This window comes from Taudactylus pleione, unplaced genomic scaffold, assembly GCF_031769625.1.
Source record: "Taudactylus pleione unplaced genomic scaffold, aTauple2 ptg000179l, whole genome shotgun sequence".
NCBI lineage: Eukaryota > Metazoa > Chordata > Amphibia > Anura > Myobatrachidae > Taudactylus > Taudactylus pleione.
In genome coordinates, this window is record NW_028284581.1 from 19,216,240 (window position 1) to 19,239,115 (window position 22,876).

Consider the following 22,876-nt stretch of genomic DNA (forward strand, 5'->3'; position numbering starts at 1 on the left):
CCTCTGATCTCTACCTTCTACAATATGTTTTGTATTGCTCTGCTGCTTGGTCTGTGGCATCTACATTATCTGTAACTCAGAATGTCATTATTCTGAAGTCTTTTTTTCCATGACTAATGAGTGAGTGCAATACTGTGGTCAACAACATAATTACAGCCACCTAGCATTGTCAGTATTGGAAAAAAAAGTAATGGGGCATAGAGCATGGCCTACCAAAGCTATTTTATTTCATACCTACCAATGCTGCCAAGCCTTTGATTATGTTGTATGTACATAAATGTGTGCCTTGGTACTATGTATGCATTTGAGTAATGGGGCCTATCCATTACACAACTTTTTGCATGATCCGACCAAAACCAGGAGGTTTTGGTCACATCATACAGAAAGTCGTGTAATGGATAGCCTGCAAGGACCAGCGATGCGTGTGCACGCTGGGTCCTTGCCAACTCCGACTATCTACTGAACATGTCCGTCAACCTGACAACGATCGTCTGGTTTGACATGTTCAGAGATAGGAGGTCGGTCTCTTGCACTGAATGATGTTCAGTGAATGCCGTTCAGTGCAGGCATCGCTCCTCGGCGACCTTAAGGTCTGAACGCTAGTCATTCAGTCTTTCAGGTCGCCTTTAGAGTCCTTTGCTATGTTGGTCTAATACATGTACAGTAATTTATTGAATTGTATCCAAGAATCTACTTTACAGATCGTAATTGTTCTGTATTATGCAGTAATATTTTTTTACACTGTGCTACATGAAGTAAACAATAAATACGCACTATGGGGCATATTTATCAAAGTAATTTTGATCTTAAACTTCCAGAAAATTGGTTCCGCCATCTTTTAGGCAGAACAAATATATCCCAGATTTAGCAAAGGTGTAAAGCAGGGCCATAACTAGGGTGGTGTGACATGTGCCATGGCACAGAGCACCGCAGGTTAGCGGGCGCTGTTTTGGTGGCTCCTGTCAATTTTCTGTTTATTATCCTTCTCACTTGTAGCTTCCACTTCTTTTATCCTCAGCAACTGATGGTGTACATATTATCTTGTACTTGCAGGAGCCTTCCTGTCTGTCTATGTGAGAAGTGCTGGGTTCAAGTCCTTGGTATGACTGCTAAGAAAAGTGTGATTTAGAATAAAATATAATGTAACTGAATGACAAGGAGCTCTCAAGTTAAGTGCATGAATGTGGTATAAGAGGATTGTCCAAATCCATTTCTTGGAAGATTATTAAAGTATAGAGGTACATTTACTAAAGTGTGAGTTTTTAGAAGTGGAGATGTTGCCCATAGCAACCAATCAGACTCTACTTTACATTTATCTAGCACCTTCTAGAAGATAATAGCTAGAATCTGATTGATTGCTATGGGCAAAATCTCCACTTCTAAAAACCCACACTTTAGTAAATAAACCCCTTAGTGTTCTATAAACATGTTATATAAATGTTACACATATGTATGCGTGTGTGACATGTGGTTTTTATGGACACAAGGGCTAGTTGGAAATTTTTTCCAACAGGCCACAATTTCTGATGGCAGCCCTGAACACAGGGCCTGACTCGTAAGCGGCCGCTCGTTCGCTCCGAGCGATGTTCGCACAACTGCGCATGCGTATGGGTTGTAATACGCATGCGCAAACCAATCATTGCGGTCGGAAATTGTGTGCTCGCAAAATAGCGAATGCCTGCTAATTTGAGTGACAGAATGAGGCGTTTGTGGGTGGTAACAGGGGAAGGTGCTTGAAAACGGGGAGTGGAGATCCGAACGCAAGCGTGCCAAACGGTCAAAACGGGTGTTTTAAGGGTGTGCATAATTAACAAAGCAGCGTCATCGACCACGTCACTTGGTTGTCTTTTAGCCTGAACTGCTCGCATGATTGCGGTATGAAAATGCTACCACAAGCACTGCGAGCAGTTCATATGCCTTTCGATGTACTCGATTAAACTAATAACTAGCGGAGATGACGTATGATGCGAGGGGGCATTTTTTCAAAAATAGCGAGCGCATGTTTCGTTCGCTCCTTCAGACATAGAGGCGTCAACAGACCGCAAAGAGCGAGCGCTCTATTTAAATATCCGGCCCCTTTTTCTGAACGAGCGAGCGCAAATAGCGTCCGGCTCTGAATCAGGACCACAGTCACCAATTTGTGACCCAGCACACCTCGAGTACCCTTGCCATTGAGTTCAGGTGACGGCGCAGGGTACAAACATACACGGACCTCCCTGCCACTGATATTTTCTGCATAGACACTACAACTTGCAATCTTTCTTTACCTTCAGTCGGTGATCTACACTTCTGACTCCATGCTTGTGCACAGCTGTTCTAATGGGCAAATCCTGCTGCAAGTGCAGCTTTACCAGCACTCCCCTATATCTAAAATTTAGAGCTGGTGAGCTATACTGCATAAATATTGTGTATCATCACTGTAGCCTTTGGATTCTCTCTGTATTTGACAGTGACACCTGGATAACAGTGGTACAAAGGGATCGGTACCCCTTCCATCATCGTGCGGGACAAATTTGATTTGTCATGCCTCTTCCACATGAGACCACACTCCTTTTTTTGGTTCATATGTCCCAATATGAAAAATGAGCGGGGGGAGGGGGGGAGGACAATTTCTGGCCCAGGACACAAAAACGTCTAGTAATGGCTGTTGTGTAAAGCAAGAGATAAAGGAGTTATATTCTGTTTTATGTGCACCAGAACTCACAGCAGCAGCCCCCATAGTTTTCTACATATTTAGGTATATAGATATATAGCTACATATACATATGTACACATACATATATATACAGCACACACACTGACCCAGTTACTGCCAACCTCACAACACTCACCACATACTGCTCCCTTGACTGCCCACCTAACAGCACAGAATCCCTCTCTCCTCTCAGCACACCACCTATTATCCAGCACCTCTCTCCCAACATAGCACCCCTCCTGAGGCACCCCTTTCCCAGCACAGCATTTCTCATCCAGCACCCCTCTCCCAGCACAGCATCCCATGCCACATCCAGCATCCCTAGCCCAGCACAGCACAGCTGGCCTCCTTCAGCACAGAACTCCTGGCCTCATCCAGTACCCCTCTCCCAGCACAGCACACCTGGCCCGGTCCAGCACCCCTTTCACTTTTTTAATCTCTTTATTAACTTTCATTAAAATATACAATTAACTACAAGGTCACATTACATACATATATATAAAAAAAGATAACAAGAAAGAGGATTAGAGGAAGTGTTTTGCATTTCCTCTTTGTTGTTTACATATATTACAGTGTCAGGATTTTACATACATATGAGCATTGTTTTATACCTTAAGGTTTTTAGGTATAGGAGTCTCTACACTTTTCCTATTAATCTGCCATAACCATAGATGGGTCTCCTATATACTATTCAGAGTTTTCAAAATATTCATATAGTTAGACTTTCAGGCCTAAATATTAATTAGTCCCTCATTTACATTTACAGTACATACATTTGTATCCAATAAGAAGAATAGCTTGCTTGAAAATTATGATAATATAGGTACATTAATTTCCCTCCACCTTTACAATATACATTTCTTACCCCTATGGCCCTATTATCAATATTTTCCTATTCTTTTTTATACACCTTGATTTGGAGTCCACAATCCCTAGTATTTCCCAGCCTACTATCCTGAAGGTCAATTCTATTTAGAACAGAAAAACATTCTACATTACTAACAAAAGGAAGGAATAACAATATCATAATTTTACATGCAAATGCGTGTGATTTTATACCCTATGATTTCCAGGGAAGGAGGAAGTATCCCTCTATCTTATTAGTTTGTCATAACAATAGGTGGATCTCCTAACAAAATTCTTGTTTCATGCCATTCACATTTTTCCAAACAATGACAGCACCCCTTTCCCAACACAGCCCATCTGGCCTCATCCAGCACAGCACCCCTGGCCTCATCCAGCACCCTTTCCCCAGCACTGCACCCCTCATCCAGCACCCCTCTCCCAGAACAGAACCCCTGGCCTCATCCAGCACACTTTTCCCAGCACAGCACCCAAGGGCTCATTCAGCACCCCTCTCCCAGCACAGCACCCCTGGCCTTATTCAACACCCTTTACCAGCACTGCACCCTTCATCCAGCACCGTTCCCCAACCCCAGCACCATCCCTGCTGCTGTATTTGATGGGTGCTGGACCGCAGCGGGTGATGGAGGTGGAGAATGATCCGAGTTGTGACTCAAAAAAAAGCCCATGGTAGGAGTGACATGGCTGAGCATGCACAGCATGCCTCCTACGGCCTTGTTACTTCTAGCTAAAATGAGATTCTGCGCGTGTGCAGAAGTTTATTCTGACCATTGCCTAATCGGAGCTGAGTTCCGATCGCAGTAGCGGCAGGTAGCAGGTATTTGCAGTGCCTGGCACCATCACTATGCCACAGCTGTCAAGCCGTGGGATACCCCTAAGGTACTCCAGATGCCCTAGGCATTTGCCTAGAATGCCTATGACTAGGGCTGGCTCTGGTCTCAAAACTTGACTGCTATGGCTAATGCCATGTTAAGATGGTGTTAGCTCACTGCACCCTATGTTGGAAGTGCAGCCAAAGCAGGATCTCTGTTGGCTCAAATGACTGCAATGACCATTTTCACACAGTGCATGCATGGCCAGATGGCCCTGTAATTTTGTGGATGATTCCGAACATGGAACTAAAGAGTTAGCATCAACTATGACTTTAATCCTTACTGCTCACCAGTGACTTCATAATGGTAAATGCCCCCGAAAAAAACATTCCATATTCCCAAGATATGAGGCAATCAGGAGTGTTAATTTTGGAATATCAGAATTCTCAATAAATAGGCCCCTATGTATCTGCAAATAACTTGTCATAATTTAGAGAATAGATATTGGGATAAATGTAGTAGTCTGCTGCAACTTGCAGCTATTGGCGAGATCCCAGTGAGTTTTCCAGATGTTTTAAAGTGGCAATCATTTAGAAGGCAATACCAACCTGGTGTATAGCCTATTAAATGATAGCCACTTTGAAACATTAGGCAGATGGGCCAGAATCTTGCCGTTGCCTGCAAGTCACATGTTATTACATTTACTCCAATAAGTTTACCTTAATATGAAACAATTATGAAAACTTCTACAATATCTTTCTTCAATTTTATTGTATAAAACTAGTTTTACACCTGTTATTCCCTTGGACACTACCTGATTTTTTCCCTCTCTCTAACCCCTTCCTTTTTCCATGTCTTTCCACCTCTTCCCCCTGTTTCTGTGTCTCTAACTGTCACAGGGTTAGGATATGAACTGAACTAAACCTGAACTCAGCAGGATACCAATAGCTGGAGACAGCGAAGGACTAAATATGTGGAAATGTCAAGGACAGGATGTCAGATAGTTAGCAAAGCAGACATAGGATAGCAAGAAGCATGGTCAGTGGATGCTAGCAGAGTCCAGTACACAGAAGTCAATAGTGCAGCATAACGCATACAGTAAGGATTGAACAAACTTGGACACAAGAGGTTAGCAGGACTTGATGTACAGGAGTTAGTATGGCTGTACAACAGACAATAAATCAGCAGGAAACATGGTCACTGGAGGTTAGTAAGACTCGGTACAGGGGAGTCAGTTTGGCAGCATGGCAGACAAGAATTTAGGCATAGAACATGGTATTCTAGCTTAATAGGGCTCGGTACATGTGAGTCAGTTTGGCAGAATTGGGGTCAGACATAGCTTAGACATAGGAATACCTGCAATAGTCAAGCAGGGTATACAGTATAAGGATAGACTCCCATATTTTGGCCCAAGGTCTGATGAAATCAGCAGTAGTTCACGAGTGCTTCGCTTGCACCATGGCCTCTGTGATCCACCTCATAGGAGTAGCCTAGTAGCGCTCTGATAAGCAATGGTGGAGAACCAGCCTTTTCAACCATGCAAGCTGCAGCAGCTACAGTAACGCTAGGAAAAAGCACAGAATCATTGAACGACAGACAAAAACCCTCACATAGTGATCTGCAAGAGCTGTTTGTAATACTACCCCTGTATTATATCATATCTATCTCTCCCCGTCCATCAACCTCTCTCCCTCACTCTCCCTCTACTCCTCATTCCTGTCTCACTCCCCCTTCTTTCTCTCTCCTCCCTGGTTTTTTTCTCTGTAACTAACAGTGATCTGTAATGGTGGTGATCCAAAACTAAGCAGTAACGTGTTTATTCTCTTATGTAAGGTGTTCTGCATTCCGACTGTCGGTATTTTGACCAGATCCCTTGCTATATATAAGGAGTAATGTCACACCCACCTGTTCTGTGGGTCTAATATTTGGTCTGAGCTTCTCAAGAAGGCAACTGACAGGCTAAAGAGTTAAGTGACTATCACATTTACAATGAAAAGGCTGCTTCTGCGGGCGTGAGAAATCCCCATATACCGCACAGATATCCCAGCTAGGAGCTACCTATGCATTGAGCCAATTTAGATAAAGGTATCGGTTTTGGGGGCTGTGAGCACACAAAGTGCACATGCACACAATTTGTGGTAGTGGGAGGACGATGCTAAGATTTGGGCTTCCACAGTGCTATATATATCAAGGACAGACATCTCAGCACATTATATAATAGATACATATCTCATACAATCCCATAATTTGACCTCAACATATAAACTTCTTTAATACATTTCTTAGTGCATTTTGCTTTTGAGGGAAATATAGGATGAGAACAAGATGTTTCTTATGAAGCGTTAAGCACAAATCACATATATTATATGGCCAATGCCCAGGCCCCAGGTACAGTAGCCTAGCCTTTCATCTTTAGCTTTGGGCCTCTGCCAGCATTTACTGTATTCTATGAAAGCACAGTTCTCTGCACCTCATCGAATAAAATACGGCAGTTTCCTTCATTGACTGACTGAAATAAAATAATCTATGATGCATGAACAAGTCTAAATGAAATAATAATATCCTTAGCAGTGAAAAACGGATTGGTAATACAGTAATTGAACAGATTTATTGCCATCTCCTAGAGCTAGCCTTCTGAATAACAGCCTGCTATTTTATTTAATCTCATATCAGTGGAATTACTGGCTGGTAATCCATTGTTAAACATCATTTAGAGTGATGGATGAAAATGTCAGCCTTTCCAACATAATCAATTCATATCTCATTAGCACATATTATTTATGATTCTCATAATAGGACCTGCAGGAGTCTCATGGGGGAAATGGAGACCTCAGCTGTTGTTGAAATGAGATGAGATATACTGTAGCTTATGAGTTAATAACTGCTTATAAAAATACTTCCTTGCAGTATTGATTGTACTTACAATTTTACAAATGAATTGATTACCTCGACCTTTTTCCTTACTGTTTGAAAAAAAGAAAACCAGTAAGTGCAGGCTAATTAAGATTCAGTCCAGATGAAAGAAAGCAATACATGAAAAGTCACTTCATACTGTAAATAAAATCTTGAAATGTTACAATACGCATAAATATATAGCAAAAAAAACCCTTTAAAAACATATTCGTGGTGCATTTTCAACAGTAAGCTCTGCATATAAATTGTTCAATTTAATTCCCACAAAGGCAATATCACATATTTCTTAATGTACTGTATAGTTAGATGCATTTTAAATACCGTTAAAATCTGTCAAGCATCCACTGAAACTAAACCTTGTTTTGTTGTGTTAATGCAGTTTATGGTGCATCAGTAATCATGGTCAAAATGTCAACTGCTGCCGCAATTAAACTGCATTTGAAAATCATTTTATGTTTCAGCTCATAAACATCAATAAAAGAAAATGAGTAATAAATGACTGTCTAAAGTACAAAAGACCAGCTCATATTTCAGATGAAAATGAAGACAAAATGTAGCTTTTATTTGCCTGTGGAATTCCCATTAACTGCATCAGTGACAGGAGAGAACTGGATCAATAGTTGGCTGGCCGCTGAAAACAGTTTCTGGCTGTTCAGCAGCCAATGCAAAAGGAAAGCTGTCATATCGTGATCTTTATCAGGTAATCTTCATTACACCAGACCAATGATATATGTATATGCTGGTCAGCTAGGGGCGCATTTAATTCTTGGTTCTATTTGTGGTCTGAGTGCAGGTTGCTCACAAATTATTTGTTTACCGGAATGAGAAACCTTCAGTGTTAATTTCTTTTATTCCTTTCATTGGTGACTGATTGCAAACAAGTTCTATGCAATCTTCCTTTTCTTTGACCAACTGTTTATAAAAATATACAGCAAAATATATATTTTTTCAGTTGTCTTAAATATTTTTTTTTCTTGTTTATGTAGATGATTAGGAAATGCATCTCTTATTTATTACCCAGCATAGAGTAATGTCATTGAAAGAAAATAAAGTATAGTACAGTACAAAACTTATCATATATGCATAGTAACCAGAAGGTCACCTATGCATGTATATAGGACAGTTACTAGTGACATTAACAATAATTTGTTCTAGCAAATATAATGGATAATGTAAATCCAGTATTATGTAAACCACTATTGTCTCCATTACATCATAAATCTCATTGAACATGTTCCCAGTAAATAAAAAAAAGCTAATTAGTTAATAGCCAGTAAAAATTCCAGCATACTGCACTACATTATGTATACTACTAACAATTGATAAAGTCATATGAAAGCTTTCTTTTAGCAAGCCACTTAAAAATATAATGTACATAGAAACTGAATATTTATCCCCCCAACAATACTACATAGCACAGTCATGCAAGTGTAAAAACTGGCATCAGTTTACAAAAATGTAAAAATGACCATTCATATTACGGTTTTATACTGTAAGTAAACACTACTAGGGGTAAATTTACTAAAGTGAGAGTTTTTAGAAGTGGAGATGTTGCCCATAGCAACCAATCACATTCCAACTATTATCTTCTAGAAGGCGCTAGTTAAAAGTTAAGTATAATCTAATTGGTTGCCACGGGCAACATCTCCACTTCTAAAAACTCTCAATTTAGTAAATGTACCCCCTAGTGTTCATATGAGATCACTAATATACAAAAGTGACTGGACACTGACAGAAAATAGATCAACGAGATTTTATTGATGTCAGTATACTTTGTAGGTCCACTACGTGCAGTGATTACTGCAGACACCCTTCTCGGCAAACTGTCCACAAGTTCCTGGACAACAACAGGCAGTATGTTTTGCCATTCCGCATCAAGGGCTCGAGTCAGACCCGCTCGCCAGATGCGTACGCTCGTTAGATGTGTATGCAAATTCGGCTAACTAACAGCAAGGCAGGCAATCGCACGGCAAGGCATAAGCACGCCTGCTATGTCTTGGTGTGTGATTGCTCTGTGTATGCAGACACCCACCAGCCTGTCCTAAGACGCCCACTTATAAACATCATCTCCAAGAAGTGTATGCGAACATCGGTACCATCGGAAGCGAACGCAGTGCTTGTGGTTGACCATACCCTACCGTAAGCACTGCTAGCACTTCAGTGTAAAATTCAGCTGTGTACTATGATGCTGCGTCTTAATTAAGCAAGCCTCTGAAAAGGCGTTGAGGCGCTCAGGCAAGCCTGCGTTCGTACCTCCACTCCCCCGTTTTCAAAGACCAACCCCTGTCACCACCCACAAACGGCTTCTCCTGTCACTCACTTAGCTGGTCAGTCTATGCGCAGTGAGTGAACGCTTCCCGATCGCTCGGACTGGTTCACACATTCGCACTGCGATGCATATGCTTGTGCACAATGCAAACATCGGCATTCTGCATGCAAACGCTTCCTAGCGAGCAGGTCTGAATCGGGCCCTAAGTACAGTGACCAACTGTGACACTGAAGAAGGTTGAGTTGGCCTAGAAGCCCGTAGCTCCAATTCATCCCAGAGGTTCTCAATGGGGTTAAGATTTGGACTCCGAACTGGGCAGTCCATACAGGTTACCATATTTTCTGAAAACCAGTCCAGCATCACCCAGGAAACATGACAGGTGGCATTGCCATCCTGATAAAAACATTTGCTGTTTCCATAGAATTGCAAGTGTATGGGCCTCCCCATGATGTGTTCTTGTCGGAAACCACCACATCAGTGGCCATTTGGAACTCATGTGGAATGGTATGCATTCGCTTTCACGGGGGGGGGGGGTCCAATCACTTTTGTCTACATAGGGTATTTACAATAAATATAGAAATGTTTTACATTCAACCAATAATAATAATGATACAGATAAATCAACTGTTACATACATAGTTACACCTCAGCTGTATCATAGCTATAGGCAAATAAAACAGGCAGCATCTTTGTAAACAGCGACTGTGCTAAAATATGTAAATGTCGCAGGAGGCATCTTGTGTAAATAAGATGCAGTATTGGATCAACTGCGCGAACATCAGACATCTGAGTAACACTCAGGTTACTCAGTACGTCCGCTCAATTCACGCTGCGAGGGCTAGTGAAGCTGCATTCTTACTGGATTTGGTGAGCCCAGAAAGCAGGGCCGACATGCCCCTGTTTTCTGGAACACTACCCATCGCCGCCCCCATACAGCAGCAGCATATAAATTATGCTATGGATTTTGGTGCACTGAGAGCAGCATCGCAGGACCTTATCTGTACATGTGCAGTGCGGCTCCTGTCTGTGTGCAGATCAGAGAAAATCAGCAACCTTTAAAAATATCACTTTGGCGCACAACTCATACTTGCCTACCCTCCCAATTTGTCCGGGAGCCTCCCGAAAATCGGGCACCGTTCCCGTCACCCCGAATAGGCAGGCAAGCCTCCCGGTCTCCGGCAATCCATCTGCCCCCCTGTGAATACAGCATCATCCCCGGCAGCGGGGGGAGCGGTGATGCTGAATCGCGTCATTGTGGCCCCTCCCTCTGTTTCACAATGCCATTAACCTTGGCATTGTGAAGAGGGGGCCGGGCTGCGAAGGCACGATCATTCTGTCACACGCATACAACGCCCCCATTGAAGCATCACGTACCGAGCCAAGCCCCCTTTTGAAATAACACGCCCCCCTGCTGAGGACGCCCGACAGCTCCCTCCCAGAAGGAGGGAGCTAGAAGCCGGCAACTCTGGTACAACTACTGTATGAGTCTGCCCCATTGGTAGTAAGATTGAAATAATGCTAACTGTGTGTAACTCCTCCACCCTCCACTGAATTGCGGTGGTGCCTCAGAGTATTTTTCCACTTTATAGAATAGTATATAATGCCTACTGTAGTGTCCAAAACAAGCATGCTACATTTACACATATGACAGTCATTAGGAATTAATATGTATAGGGATTTGTGTATATTTACATCAAATATAAATATACATATGTAATCTTGTCTCACCTGGTATTTGCATGGGTTACTATGTCCGTGGTTCAGGTCTCCTCTTGTCTAGGTGTTCTGCGGTGCCTCCACCCAAGCCTTAGATATTAGTCATCAAATTATCAGGGGCTGGCCTGGGAGAACCGCTAATTTGGGTAAAAGAGTGTGAAAAGGGCTAACGTGTTGCCAACTCCAATTTGGACAACACACAAAGAAGATCGGAATCTATGGTTTATTATAATGGATTACTTTAGGATGTAAATCTTAGGAAATAAAAGGCATTTAGGGAATACCCAATCATATGATGCATATATTACCCAGAAAAGCAAGAACAGTAACTACAATACTCAGCATCAAACAAACTACTATTATATTTTGCATCCACAAAACAATTGCATACAGTCCAAAACCCAATTTATAGTCTAAATTATACAAGCTAGTTACTGTTTGTTGATTCTAATAAGAGCTTAACCTAACCTCCACACTATTAATACTTGTTTAGCTAATTGGATAGATAATACCCCTCAATATTCTAAATGATGAATAAAAAATACTTTAAAACTTCAAAGTTATGAACCAACTACAGGCGACAGTCTAAACAGCTGCTGACTTGTTTAAATGCATGGCCATGCTACGAAGGTGCACTCGTGATTAACGGATAAAAATAGAATGGTGGGGGGTGATTTTGCTCCTTTATTCTGGATGGGCGGTACTTAAATTAATAATCTTGAGCCAATCCAATGCTACTTCTCAGTGGGCTCAGGGCCTGATTCAGAGCCGGACGCTATTTGCGCTCGCTCGTTCAGAAAAAGGGGCCGGCTATTTAAATTGAGCGCTCGCTTTTTGCGGTCTGTTGACGCCTCTATGTCTGAGCGAGCGAATGAAACATGCGCTCGCTATTTTGTAAAGACGCCCCCTGACTGCTCGCATCCTACGTCATCTCCGCTATTTATTTGATTAACCGAGTACATCGAAAGGCGTCTGAACTGCTCGCACTGCTTGTGGTAGGATTTTCCTACCGCAATCATGCGAACAGTTCAGGCTAAGAAACAACCAAGTGACGTGGTCGATGACGCTGCTTTGTTAATTATGCACACCCTTAAAACGCCCGTTTTGACCGTTTGGCACGCCTGCGTTCGGATCTCCACTCCCCATTTTCAAGCACCTTCCCCTGTTACCACTCACAAACGCCTCATCCTGTCACTCAAATTAGCAGGCACTCGCTGTTTTGCGAGCACTCGATTTCCGACCACAACAACTGGTTGGCACATGTGCATTACGACCCATACGCATGCGCAGATGTGCGAACATCGCTCGGAGCGAACGAGCGGCCGCTTACGAGCGGCTCTGAATCAGGCCCTCAGTTCCCTTATATTTTGCTCCAAAATCTAGTTTAGTTTGTTAAGTAGCAGAATATTTGATCTTTCACAAAATGTTTTGCTACTAAAGATTGAATGCTGAAGCAACTAGAGATAGTCAATATCCTTGGAATTATGAATTTGGGTTTTGTCTCTAGTCTATCCTTGCTCTCTCTGACCCTTTCTGTAGAAGAACAGAGGTCCTGATTCAGAGCCGCTCTCTCTGACAGAGCGCACGCTCTGAATCAGGGCCAGGCTTTTTTTTTTGGATCGGCCTCTTGGCTACTCGCATAGCTGTGGGTGACCACCCACAGCTATTGCGAGCGGCCTTGATGTTGGTCGGTCAGTCGGGCCGCCCCCAAATGGCAGGCATTCTCATGGGAACGCCTCCATTTGGGCAGCCACCCCCCCGGCCCGCCCACCAAAGTGGGCGAGCTGTCACTCAACATCGACAGCTCGCCCCCTTTGGTGCGAGACCAGGAGCGACGGTTCGCCCTTCGCTAGCCGGGTCTCGCGCATGTGCACGACTGAGCCGGCTCCATCGTCCGCATGCGCTGTGGGCCACCATTGACCCAGTTGCGAGCGCTCAGCGCTTGCGACCGGGTCTGAATCAGGCCCAATATGTCAACATAGAGCAGTCCTCATAGTATTAGGGATACATTTACTGATAGTCATTATGTCCCTAGAGGCTATATGATGTTTGCAGTCCCTGGATTAGATTATGTTATAGCCACTCAATTTAATTGACACTTTTGTTGATAACTGTAACTTCAAGTTATTGCTGCATTGAATATTACTAGATATCCGTTAGTGATGCTCCCAGATAGTTCAACAGATCTTTGTTTGATGTCTGCTTATAAAAGCTAGTGCACTTATACGTATACCTCTGGTGTCTGAGGGATAGGGTCACTTCTGCTTTGCTCTGTATAACTTTGTATGAACAGAATAATCTGCGGGGCAGATGCAGAGGAGATGCAGAATGGGGTTTTTCTATCTTTTATTTACTTTGTGTCAGAATTCAAAACTGCTGCAGCTATGAATGTATTTTGCACTTTGTGACCTGGAGCTCCGATTTATAATATGATGCTGCTCTCTCCCTCACAGATACCTCAGCTCCTCTTGGGTTGCCATGGAAACCTGCAGATCACCCCACAGCTAGCCAAATAATGGACACTCCATACCTCCCAACATGACCCTCTCCAGGAGGGACACAATGCTGTGGTCCTGGACTTCCCTGGTAATTTATGATTGGTGGCGGCTCCAGAGGTGGGGCTGCAGTACAGTCCAACATTCAAATAGGGGAGTCACACCAACTGAAAGTGAGTCCCAGCCAGTGATGTTTGACAGTGTGTGAAATGACAGTTGGTGTGGCTCCCCTATTTGAATTTTGAACTGCGCTTCAGCCCCACCTCTAACCTGGGAAGTCCAGGACCAGAGCATTGTGTCCCTCCTGGAGAGGGTCATGTTGGGAGGTATGACACTCCCACATTATCCCCCTCACTGCCGCATAAATCCCAGCACATGGGGCTACTAAAAATCTGTAAAAGACTGACAACTGCTGTCAGTTACATGCATAGTGCTCCTATTAGTTATTAATACTACATTAACACTAAAATTACATTTATACATATATAATTATTATTTATAGCACTAAATCCACTTATTTTACATATAACAAAGAGAACCACCAGTAAAAGGATGTTACAGATAAAATAAAAGTGCCAGGTCATCTTTTATGATAAATATAAAGTAGTATCTACACATCTATAAAGCACTTGAAAATAAATCACATGAGCACTTGCTACTGTTGCTGCATCATCAGTACTGCATCACCTCACCTTCTCTCTGGCTTATTGTTGAATTAAACTTGCTTTTATTAGTATGTGGTGTTCACTAGCTGTACAACAGGTCTTATTCTTTTGATGTCTAGGGGTATTTAGAACTGGAGATGTTGCCCATAGCAACCAAGTACAATCTGATTGGTTGCTATGGGCAACATCTCCACTTCTAAAAACCTACACTTTAGTAAATATACCCCCTTATCTCCTGCGGCGGCTTGAGGGACATCTCATTTGTTTTCATCTAACCACTGCCTGCAAAACTTCCCCAGCTTAAGGCTCAACCATTTACAGGTCAATGCTATGTACAGTAGTGTGTTTGTGTTCTCCCTGATAAACCATACATGCTTCTCTTGCAGAATATACCCGTGACCATGGATTCCAGTTTAAACACCTCATAAGTAACAAGGTAGGGTACTTGCTCAAGTATTGCTCTTTACTTTGCTATTACTTCTCTACCGTTGACTTGAAACAGTCATTTTGGCACAGATGAGAGTACTACATTGGCTCTGTATGTTCCACACTCTTACTCTACAAGCTGTTTTATATGTTACCCCTCATGAAGTCTCACAACAAACTTCGTAGGAAAGAAGTGCTGCCATCATAATCTGTACTCACAATTGGTATTAAACATTATGTTACCATCTCTGTGGATATTTGTTTTAAGTTTTTGAGTAATTAAACATCCACATTTTAGGAATATCTGAATTGGACCTCTAGTATATTATTATTAGAGATATGCACAGACCTCTGTGTTTTGATTTTGCTTTTAAATCATTGATGTGTTTTGATTTTGGCACAACAACCTTCAAATGTTTTGGTTTGGGATTTCTTTAAAAATTGCTAAAAACAACTAAAATCATGCAACCTGTTTTTGTTCCTGCAACATAAACATTAATTTAAAGTAATTTCCAGTAAATTTTAACCAACTCACAGCTCACAATATTGTTTTCACCAAAATTGGCCAAAGGCTGCTTTGAGCTGACTGGCTAAACTAAGTGACAGAGCAGTGACACAAGTACACAGCAGTGGCAGACAGGAAGCCAGTTAAATAAACTATATGAGCCTATATGATGTACTGTAATCATTAATCATGAACTAAGAGTAAAAGCATAGTAGAAAATATAATATATTACCAACCCACTTCTCCAAACAGCAAATCACAGCCTTAGGTCCATACCTGCAATTCCAGCTAGACTAACAGCCTAGTAGAAAATAAAGAATAATAAACTTATCCAACCAGCAAATCACAGGCCTCAGTCCAGTATAGGTAAATAGAGAAGGAGTAACAGGCTAGTATTCTTGTCATTATCCTCATCATTGCCATAGCTCTTCACCACTGGAATCCACATTTACAGTCTCTGTACTTGGAGGCAAAGGTTTTTCATTTGAATTTGTAGTTAATTTTGATGAGCATCACTTTTTCTAAATTTTTTAGAAGTATCCTCTTACAAAGATTGCTCGTAAGGTTCCTTTCTGAGTACACACTGGAGGGTGTCTGCTTAAGTACACCATAGCTAGTTTGTACAAGTGCTCCTAATTGCCTTTTTTTTCTCCCAGTATTCAAAGGGACTGTGGGAGATGCTACTTTGTACATTAGCAGTAAAGTAATCCTCTACCATTATATTGATGCTTACTATATCAGATTGAGTAATGGTAGAGGAGTCAATATATGTCTGCAATTTTTTAAGCCTGACCAGATGTTATAATGTTTAACTCTGGCGCACTGATTAACTCATCATCATCACCCATGGGTCTCTTGGAAAAGGTCAGTTTTTTCCTGGCAGCAACATTTGCAGGAAAAACTAAGGCAGGAGATGTTGTGTCATGCAACTTGCTTGCAAGAAGCTCTTTGTATCTCTTAAAATCTGTCAGTTGGAAAGAAAGACATTGGACTTAAACCAGGGATCAAGCATGGTTGCCAAAATGTACTGATCCAATTGCAAGGTGTTGCATATATTTTGGTCCTTGCAAAGCAAAAAAAGAACTTGATGCACCATACTTAGCAGAATCACCTTATTTCATCTCCTCCTTCAGCTTCTCTAGCCGCTTTTCCTTCTGTGATGAAGATCCACCCACAACAGCAGCAGCCTTATCACACAAGAATTCTTCTTGGGAATAGTGGATAGGAGATTCAGTTTGCCTCTGCAAATTGAATGCAGTACTACCTCTGATAATTAATGAGGTGGATGATGAAGGTGTTGGTGGAGAAGATTGCATGTGCTGGTATCTATCCATGCTGCTGGTAGCTGATGCTGGACGGCTTGTTGTTATAATTTTATATGATTTTACAGATTTTGATAAATAATTTGAAAGAACTCACTGTAAATGATGTAACACAGTGGAAGTACCTAGAGAGTTAATGTACATACCTATACTTACAATGGATTTTTTGGTCTTATGCCAAGACATGACAATGCACTTCCTTTTATCACTAGCAAGAACTGCTGCCATTGGTAGCTGATTTTATTTTATCAACTTCTTCTTGTCTAACACGTTCCTGAACATCCACATTAGCACAAGACACACAATTATCCCCTAATCATATTGTACTTCCAAAGTAGCATCCTCAATTTATATGTCTAAATCATCATTACTTTTACTAATACTCACCCCTACATTTGAAGAGGGTACAGAAATAGTGGAAGGAGGCTTCTGTAGGACAGTATCAGAATCAGAAATGTCAGACTCACAAATAGCACTCGTGGACATCCTTAGACTCTCGTCAGGAATATGTGAAGTTTGTGAACTCAACCTTATTGTTCTTATTGTGCACTGATTTACCCGTTTTAGTTTTAGAGGTCACACATCTAGACTCAAAGCGAAAAGGTGGTGCATGCAAGGTTACAAAATATGCCTGTTTGTGTTTGGCCCTTGCTTTTGCAATATGTATTCTTGAGCATGAAAGAGCAGTAGCAGGACCACCACTCACAAATAAAACCCATGGTTGATCCTTTCCCTTGCATTGCATGTGGTGTATGGCATGTTGGCAAATTTATATTTTTTTACAGTAACTTTTCCTTCAGCACAGTAGTAAAGTTACTGGATTGGGTATGAAATGCTGGCGCTCGGGATCCTGGCAGTCATAATCTGGATCCGGCATCCCCTAACCCCAAACCTTCCTCTTCACACCCTAAAGCTAACCTCCCCATAGTGCCTAACCCAAACCCTCCCCCTAGTGCCTAGCCCTAATCCCTAACCCTCCCCCTAACCCCACCACTTAACTTCTGCATGCCATCAGTCAGGATGCCGGCACTGGGATTCTAACTGGTGTTGGGATTCTGGCGACTGCATTGTGAGCACCTGCATCCCAGCTGTCGGGATTTCAACTACCTCCCAAGCTACTGTATTTGAACTTAACTGCCACCACAGCAAATGAACGTGCAATGAGATAGGGAAATGGGGGACTGCTACCTTTACCATGCAGTTTTAGTAAAAGACTTAAGATTTATTTTGACTACAGAAAAAAAGATTTTATAGCCCTTATTATTTTAGGGTGCAGCTGATGGGGACAAGACCACACACAGTAAGAACAGTAATATTTGCTGCCTCTCAAAAACATGCAAACTTTCATTCAAATATGATTTTAATTGAATTAAAAATAACTTACAATTAGATTTTTTTTAAACAGGAAAAAATGTCTTCTTCTTCTGGGCGCAGTTCACTTAGACTCAGCAAAGTATATTTTGGACAGCTATTCTTGATGTCACACTGTTGCGTCATTTTGGCCCTGCCCCTACTACACAATGCCATGATTACCGGCATTGAGAAGCATGGGGCGGGGTAATGATGACGTGATACAGAACAATTTGCATAATTGCCCCCTCCCTGCTGTAGTGGTTTGTGTGGGAGTTGCAGGTGGAGCGGGAGACTTGCTTGCTTTTCCGGGGGGGCGGGAGCGCCACCCAATTTTCAGGAGGCTCCTGCCCGTATCGGGAGATTAGGCAAGTAAGTATACTGCAATGTAGATAGATATCCGTATAAAAAACAATTGTAAGTGCGGCTCACTTCAAGTTCAGTTCTAAAAATATACACAAGAGCCTGTTTGCACTGGATTGCAAGTGCTTTTATTGTCTGACAAACAAACACACACAATGACAATATTCTGTTCGCAGTTTGCACTAGATTGCCTTTGCTAGCTAGTATCTGACAAACAAACATAGTGGTAAAAATGCCTATAGTCTTTCCTTTAAACCCTTTCCACCCACTCTATTTACCTGCAACTGTATCTAACGACATCTCTAATGGTGTCTATTGATGCCCAACTACAGTCCACACCCTCTCCATACACTCTGCTTTGTGAAATGGCACCTGGTCACAAGGGAGGGACTCATACACAATCCAAAACATGCTAGAGCCAAGATTTCTGGGAAAATAATGTTTTGGCTAATTTACAGATTTGAACTTGGTGGGAAGACCCAAGCCAGGCCTCAGAAACCCCATTCCAGTTGTCAGATTTCTGCAAAATTGAACAAATCATCTCTAATATTTATGCTGGTTTAATAAACTTTATTTTATGTTTTAATAAAGATTGTGAAAGCAACATATCTGATTTTTTTAATATAACAGCTTTTCAGGGTGACAGGGAGATTGCTACTATTTCAGGGAGTCTCCCTGACAATGATGGAGAGTTGGCAAGTGTGCTTTATCTAATTCTGTGTGTATAGTCTAAACATACCATCAGAATTTGATATCACATATGGTTTTTGAGATATTATGAAGAATTAAAATACATAAACGAAAGTATTTAATCACAGTAAGTATCCTGCAAGACTCCCTTCTGCATGTGATATAGGGCATCCATCCTGCCCAGACTCCTCATCCTCTCTATCAGAATCCCCCTACTCATATTCCTCATTTTCCTCCATGTGCAGGTCCTGGGGCAAAACCCTCCTCTTAGCGCTAAATGCCATGTTGCTTGCTGGCAAAATATGTGTGTGCTGATGTTAGTGGTTTAATGAATTAGTTTGATGTTCAGCACAATACTAGTAAAGTGGCAACTGTTTATTGATTCCTCGAACAGTAGTCTGAAAGCATTGTTACTCCATAATGGGAACAAACTCCCTTCAGTGCCTCTGGCCTATGCAGTGGATATGAATGGAACCTTTGTTGTGATTTAATTTAGTTGCACTGGTGTTAGGTTTGCAAGGTGGATTCACAAAGTTGCTGGAGAGAAAAACATCAAGTACAAACCTTTGGCTGAGCCACATAAAATCATTTTACTTCCGCTTCACACTAAATTGGGACTAATGAAGAATTTAGTAAAAGCTCTAGAAAAAGAAGGCCAGGCTTTCAGTTGTCTGAAGGAAACGTTTCTGAAGTTTAGCGAAGCAAAGTTAAAAGAAAGCATATTTGTTGGCCCCCAAATAAGGAAACTGCTTACAGATTACATTTTTAAAACTAAATTGTTGAAAATGAGTCTGCTGCTTGGTCCTCCTTCTAGGCTGCTGTGTGTGCATTCTTAGGGAACAGAAAAGGGGCCAACTACATGTTCATGGTGAATGAACTACTGGACAAATACAGGAATATGGGTTGTAGAATGTCTCTTAAAAATCACTTTTTACAGTACATTCCCATCTGTACTTTTTCCCTGACTACCTTAGCAGCGTAAGTAATGAACAGGGGGAACATTTTCACACAGACATTCTGTCAATGAAGCTTCGTTACCAAGGATGCTGGGACTCTGCAATGTTGGGGACTACTGCTTGTTCATTTTTAGAAAGACCAATGAGTCACTGTACAGAAAATGTCAACATCCTTTTTCCCTAAAGCAAAGTGGCTTTACGTTTTATCTTTTATTAACAATTACATTACAGCTAATATAAATTTTTAAGAATTTCTAAAGTTTTATTTCTGCAATTTTTAAGCATTTTTGTAGTTTTATTAGTATTTTTTAACTGAACTAGCTGAAGTACCTGGATTGCCTGGGTTGAAATCTTCAAGTTATTAAGTTTTATTATGTGACGTCTTCCAAATCCTTCCAGTGGAAGGCCCAGAACAGGCTCCGTGGGTCAAAGTTCTGCCTGGGGCACTCTGCTGTGAGGTCCAACCGGGAACCCAAACACTCCATTAGGCATCCTACAATAACTGCCATCCCTCTGTGAAGTTTTCATCCAAATCCATCCAGGAGAAGCCCCAGAAAAGGCTCCCCAGGTCAAAGTTCTGTCCAGCATACTCCAACAGGAGGTCCGACTGGGACTGCAATACCCCATTATGTCTTCTGGCATCCAATGTTACCACTCTGTGAAGTTTTCTTTCAAATCCATTGAGTGGAAGGCTCAGAACAGACTCCCACGGTCCAAACAGGCTCCCTGGGTCTAAGTTCTTTCAGGTGCACTACGCTGTGAAGTCTGACCAGGACTCCAACCACTCCATTAGGCATCCTAGACCAATTGCCACCCCCCTGTGAAATTTTCATCCAAAACCATCCAGTTGAAATCCCAGAACAGGCTCCCTAGGTCAAAGTTCTGCAAAGCATCCCCAGGTCAAAGTTCTGCCCAGAGTACACCTACGGGAGGTCTGACCAGGACCTCAACTCCCTTGTATGTCTTCTGGGATCCAATCTTACCACTCTGAAGTTTTCATCTAAATCCATCCAGTGGAAGGCTTGAAACAGGCTATCTGTTTCAAAGCTCTGCCCAGCGTACACCAACGGCCAGGAACCAACTGGACCACCTCGCATTGGTTTCATCCTAATTGGTGCAGGGATGTACAAATGCATAACCAGACAGTAAAACAAACAGACTAATGAATTTTATTTGTATTATACAGTGAGGATATTTCAATGTTATAGAGATTAATTAAAATGTTAATTCATCTTACTTTATTCAGATATAGCTACAGTATTACTGCTTTTGATATTTGTGTGAATCTAATAAATGTGACGTGATAGAGAAAATCAAATATTCCACTGAATTTGTTAATGGATGCTCTGTAACATGTATATTTACGAAAGTGAGAGTTTTTTATTAGAAGTGGAGATGTTGCCCATACCAACCAATCACATTCTAATTAACATTTTTCTAGCACCTTCTAGAAGATAATAGCTAGAATCTGATTGGTTGCTATGGGCAACATCTCCACTTCTAAAAACTCTCATTTTAGTAAATAAATATACCCCTAAGTCTCAGATCAGCACATTATTAAGAGTGGATTTTGGTAGTATTTCTACTCACACTTTCAAGCTGACAGTGGCTCTGCATAAGTATAGTGAAAATGTGCACACAGTCACATCATATTAGGGGGTCTGCACTAGAGATGAGCGGTTTGGATTCAGAGGAATCCAAACTGCTCCGAACAGGTGGAATCCGATACACCTGAGTTCAAGCACGGGTGTTCCCATCTGACTCGGGTTCCACCTCGAGGGTGAAGATCAGCCGGCCAATGTTGGATTCTCATGAGACTGGGTGACACTCGGCCTCGATAAAAGGCGCGGCGCCCAGGACACAGCGCCATTTCATGCTTCTCGCTGTGCAGAGCTAAGCTCTGCATGTTACTTAGGACAGAGGGAGGGAGTTGGGACTGGCGGGGGCTGATCGGAGGCACACACAGCACGCTGATGTATGCTGCGCTTACTCTGCTGTATTAGCCTAGCCCTGTACTATCCAGAAGACTCAGTGGACATTTTTATGTGCTGTACTCTAATGTGCTTACAAGCACAGTGACTTCTTTGGTATATGCCCTCTGTGTATAGAAGCACCGTCACTAACTGGGCCTTTGCCCACTGTATACAAGCACTGGGACTTCTTGGGCATAAAACCTTTGTGTATACAAGCTTTGTGACTGCTTGGGCATTAGCCCTCTGTATACAAACAAGCACTGTGACTTCTTGGGCATAAGCCCTCTGTGTATAAATATAAAATAAAGTAAAATAAAGTAAAAGCACCGTGACTTCTTGAGCATAAGCCCTCTGTGTATAAAAGCACCGTGACTAATTGGGCCTTAGCCCCACTGTATATAAGCACTGTGACTTCTTGGTCATAAGCCCTCTGTGTATAAAAGCACCGTGACTAATTGGGCCTTAGCCCCACTGTGTATAAGCACTGTGACTCCTTGGTCATAAGCCCTCTGTGTATAAAAACACTGTGACTAATTGGGTCTCAGCCCTCTGTATACAAGCACTGTGACTTCTTGAGCATAAGCCCTCTGTGTATAAAAGCACTGTGACTAATTGGGCCTTAGCCCTCTTTATACAAGCACTGTGACTTCTTGGGCATACGCCCTCTGTGTATACAAGCTCCCTGACTGCTTTTGCTTTAGCCCTCTGTATACAAGCACTGTGACTTCTTGGGCATACGCCCTCTGTGTATACAAGCTCCCTGACTGCATTAGCTTTAGCCCTCTGTATACAAGCACTGTGACTTCTTGGGCATAAGCCTTCGGTGTGTAAAAGCTGACTGTATACAAGCAGCATGACTTCT